The sequence below is a fragment of the Pteropus medius genome, unplaced genomic scaffold (genome assembly GCF_902729225.1).
Source record: "Pteropus medius unplaced genomic scaffold, Ma_sr-lr_union100, whole genome shotgun sequence".
Lineage (NCBI taxonomy): Eukaryota > Metazoa > Chordata > Mammalia > Chiroptera > Pteropodidae > Pteropus > Pteropus medius.
This window is the reverse complement of record NW_024345481.1, coordinates 4738711-4743890: the sequence shown is the minus strand read 5'-3', so window position 1 is coordinate 4743890 and position 5180 is coordinate 4738711. Positions and strand designations below refer to the sequence as shown.

Here is a 5180-nt window from a genome sequence, read left to right as displayed (position 1 = left end):
CGCGAAACGGGAACGTTGACGTCTCCTCTGTGGGATTAGTGTGAGGGGGAAACAGATCATGGCAGTCACTGGAGTTGAGCCTGGTCGGCCGTGGGGCTTGTCGTCGGAAGCGCAGCAGCGTGTCCTGTACGGGGAGGGCACGACACAGCACCGGTCTGTGGAGAGGGGAAGGGCGCGAGGTGGCAGCTCGGCTCGCCGTGAGTTAGCCTGGCTGTTAGAGAAGACGCGGCTGGCGGCTGGCGACAGGGACGGGGCAGCTCTGTCCTGGGGCAGCGGTTGGACCGCACCTCTGGCGGCCTGACCTTGACGCCGCCGGGGAGGTGCAGCAGCAGGGGTCCTGGTCGTTAGAACAGGGACGGGAAGGGCCGGTTCCTGAACACAACGGCGAACCCATCCTCGGTAGCTGAGCAATTTGGCGACAGTTCCCCACTCGGGAGAGGGAATTTTCCAGTGAAAACTAGAATAAAAGCGATGATTTCATGCCGGCCTGAGGCGCGCGTGTCCAGGAGTGGCCATCTCTTCGCTGATGTCTGCAAGGCCTGAAGGTCAGGTCAGACGTAGAGGCAGGGTCCCCGGTCCTCAGTGGACACAGTAGTGGGCGGTCACTCCAGACCGGGGTGTTGTCGGGGGTCCTTCCAGGGCCATCGCGTTTGCCCACAGGCTTCCGTCAAGGCTGCAGTTCCTGTATTTCCCGCAACGTGCGCCCTACCAGCTGAGGTCCCCCCCAACCCCGTTACCCCGTCACCCCGTCACGCTCCTGACCCAGGTGTCTAGACCGGTTCTCGCCCCCGCGCGTGCCTGTTCCTGGGCTGAGGCTGTTTGGGTCAGAAGCAGAGGAAGGAGGACTCCCCCCCCCGCACCCCAACGCTCTGCTTCGCTGCCTGGCCTCCCACACCAAAGGCAGTGCGGCTGTCCCCGCCCATCCTCGCTGACCAGGGTCTGGTCTCCAAAGGGAAGCGACTGTTCCTGGGGGAACAGCAACCCCCACAGTGTCGGCTCCCGCTTTCTCCCGAGGGAAATCACTTGTTTTTCCTCTTTCTCCTCCAAACCACCATCGTCCTCGCCTTTGCTCGTCATCACTGGCCATAAATCCACTCCACAGAACTTGAATCACTCAACACGGACTGTTTAGATACCCAAGTTCAAAAACAACAATATTCCTCTTTTTTTTTCTTCAGGATGAAGAAAATATCCTATTAGTTTGTTAATGGCATGTTCGTTTCTTTCCAGTAAGTTGCCTTTGAGGTCACATTGGGCACGGTTGATACTAGAATACTAGAGCCGGTTGATTCAACCCCATGACTGAGAAATGTATCAATTCCCAGAACAGCCTTTTCTGTTTATAAAAATCGGTGAAGTTTGGGGCCAGGTTCTTTCAGAAAGAACCACCCATTTGTACGAATTTAGGATTCTAAGGATCGTTGAGTCATATTTTATAAAGATGGAGCCAGAAGCCAGAGTCCTTGTGGGGTGGATGAGAATCCCAATTTTTCCTTTTAAAAATGAATTTTGAACTCCGGAGTTTGGGGCCCACAGGCAAGATGCTTTTTAAGCTGTTCTTTTTTGGTACAGGCTGAGTACATAGTGATGTTTCTGGATTCACGAATTCCTGTTGCGCACACACACATGCACACACGTGTGTGCACACACATACCATTTACCCTACAGATCACTGGGAAAGGGACTGTTGTTTCAGGGCAAGTGGGACCTCATAGGTGTGTTTGCGGGGTGTAGCGAAAGAGTAATGAACTCAATGTAGCAAAAATGGGCACAAGGAGCAAAAGTCTGGCAAAAAAATAAATAGCATCAGTGAGCTGCGGGACAACTTTATGTGCGGTTGGAGTTTCTGAAGGAGAGGGGAAAGAAGGGGAAACAAAAAAAATAGTTGAAGAAATAATGGGGAAATGTTTTCTAGATTTGACGAAAACTATAAACTCAATGTTATAAAACTATAAACTCAATGTTATAAAACTAGAAGCCCAATGAACCTTGAAGTAGAGGGAACAGCTCCCGTGGAAGCTGCTGTTGAACAGAATTAGTAAGATATTCTCATAACTTCTTCCTAGGCAGTAGGGGAGATAATTCTGTCAAAGCATATGTTTCTTTTAACAAGAACAAGAACAAATTTAATTCTCCTTTAATGACAGCCAGGACGGATCCCATTCTTGAAGGAAAGCTGGCTCCACAAACCTGAATCTCTAACATGTTCTGAAGACATCAGTGTGACTGGATTGCGGAAGAATGACTGAAATCATGCAGTAAAGAAAAACGAACAGAGATGAAGCCAATAGATGGAGGCTATGGATGATCGATCAGGCCTGGGCTTTGTCTGATATCCTGGTTGCCTTTTAGATTCCTCGAGTTTTAGAGTCACATTAAATTTCGGAATGCAAAGATAAATAAAGGTTTTGTCAACATTGGATTCTAGGGGCTTGTTGATGGCTCAGAGAAAATGACCTAGTGTTATATTCATGGTTTGCAAGTTCCTTTGCTTTAAAATAACCAAACCAAACTGCAACTATAACAGAAGTAAGGAAAAAACCTCAAACATCCAGGAGAGATACTATTTACCTTTTGCTATTTGCGAAACAAAACTTCAACTTTATAGCAATATAGTATTTCGAGAACAGCACGGGTGCGGTTTAAAAGCTAAAGAGTAAGCTCGAGGATCAGAATAAGGAATGGTTGCCTCTCCATCTTTCTCAATAAATGCTCTTCCAGGTGGCTCAGAAATCTTGAATTAGAGATGCCTTTGACCTAATATAGGGGAAGGGAACATACCACAAAATGCCAACCAGAAAAGTAGATCGATATTTTTACAGTTGCTTTTCTGGTTAGCCACAGAAGTTATACCCAGCTGCAGCGGATGCTGTGTGTGGAGCAGGGGAAGAAAGCAGAGCGAAGACAATAATTCAAACATGAAGGTTTTGTGGACTAGAGTTTGAATTTGACCATTAGTGGATGTCAGTGGCCAGCAGCCTGGCGCTATGTATGTATGTGTGTATATATATATATATACACACACACATATATATATATATGTATATGTATGTATGTGTATATATATATGTGTGTGTATATATATATGTATGTATGTGTATATATATATACACATACATACATACACACACGTATATGCATATCAATATATATGCATATACATTCATATATATATGTGTGTGTGTGTGTGTGTGTGTATATATTTTTAAGTATCTTTTTATTTTTTGCTTTTTAGTTTTGGAAGTTTCTATGGACATATCCTCACAGGTCATTGATTCTCTCCTAAGACATGTCCGGTCTACTAATGAGCCCGTCAAAGGGGTTCATGTCTGTTGTAGTGTTTTTGATTTTAGCATATCCGTTTGATTCTTTCTAAGAATCTTCATCTCTCTGTTTACAATACCTGTCTGTTCTTGAGTGTTGTCTGTTTTTTCTATTAGAGCCTTTACCATATTAATCATAGTTATTTTAAGTTCCCAGTCTGAGATTTCTGTGTCTTGTTCTGATGTTTGCTCTGTCTCTTCAAATTTTGTTTGCCTTTTAGTATGCCTTGTAATTTTCATTGGAAACCAGACATCATATATTCAGTACTGTTTACCGCTGAGGTTTCTCTTTGTGGGTTTCTGCTTTGGTAAGTTGCGCTTCTGTCTATCTACCCGTCTGCCTTTCCAGTTTCAGAGGCAGAGATTTGCCCTGTTAATGTAGGGAGGAGACAAGAGAACTAAAATGTTAAATCAAGCTACATTCAGAGACTGCAATATACTGATCAGCTCTGCAGCCAGGCCACAGGACACCTGCAGAACAAAGGAAGATTTCTGCTGGGATTGCTGACAACCCACTTCCCCCCACTGTGAAGGGAGAACAGGAAAGACAGGGTCTTTAAGTGGTGCCCTATGCAAAATAAAATCATACATTCCCTATGGCTAAAGCCATGGGAAGCTTGTAGATTAAAGGCTGGGAACTGTCAGCAGGCCTTTTACGCTATATGCTTTCCCTTCTCCTTCCTTGCTGTGTGTCCATATCAAAGGAAATGGGCAGATGAAGTCTTTAAACTGTAACTCACAGGAACTAAGGAATGACATTTAACCTGGATTCCCCGACACTCGGCTTTCCCTCTCATCTTTGCTTTCTGTCTTTGCTTTCTTTAGTCTTTGCTTTTCTCCTTCTTTACCAAACTTTCCTTTGGACTCTACCTTTGGCGTGTGTGAATTCTTTCTGACGCTCTTCACCATGAACCCTCTTCTCTCTCAGTTCAAGGCTTGGTACCCGCTGACTCGGGGAGATTTTCCTGGTCCTGCATCACTGTAACCTCGGTTCTCTGACGGCTGTAAGAATATGTGTGGGTTTCAGTTTGTTCAGCTTTTTACTTATTGGTAGGACAGAGTGACAGCTTCCAGGCTCCTTACATGTCAGACTGGCCAGACTTGCTTTTGAGAAGTTTGCTCTGTCAGTAAATGGGGATGGGGGTTGGGGGGGCAGGGGGGAAGGGCGTAGGGAGAACACTGGTCAGGAGGTTTCACAGCTGTCCTGGTGAGAACCATTCTTGGGGTTAGGGGGTGGGGTTAGGCAGGGAGAGAAGACAGAACGAGGGCTCTCGGGGTGGGAGGATTTGGAGGCTGACTGAGAAGTGGGTGGCTCAAGATCCTCCCAGGCTCCTAGCCCAGGTGAGTGGGTGGATGATAGTATTGATGACTCAGTAGGAAATATGGAAGATGGGGCAGATTTTCTGGGGTTGGTAGAGGATGGGAGGGTTAATTCTGGACTTGACCTGCCTGGCTGGTGCTTCTCCTTCCTCTCCTTCTTCTTCTCTTTTTGTAATTTTATAATTTTGGCACCTACTGGCTGGAGATAATCTTTAAAATGAGCCCAATTTTACTTTAATAAAGTATATGATATGGTGGAAGGAGCCCTGGATGGGAAGGAAAGAGATGCCCTAGTTTTTCCTTGGTCTCTAGCTGTGTGGTTACAGGCAAATGTGAGTGCACCCCGTTTCCCAAATCCCTTTCTGTAGGCAAGCTGCATCGGAATTACCTGGATCTTTATTACAAATAAAAACACCTAGTCTACAGCCATGCCACCCTGAACGAGCCCGATCCCGTCTGATCTCAGGATCTAAGCAGGGTCAGGTCTGGTTAGTACTTGGATGGGAGACCACCTAGGAAGACTAGGTGCTGTAGGCA

General features: G+C 46.1%; 1 pseudogene; it reads left to right on the top strand.

Annotated features, from left to right (window-relative positions):
* The first annotated feature begins 5061 nt into the window (after positions 1 to 5061).
* Positions 5062 to 5180, top strand: LOC120611463 (uncharacterized; annotated as a pseudogene).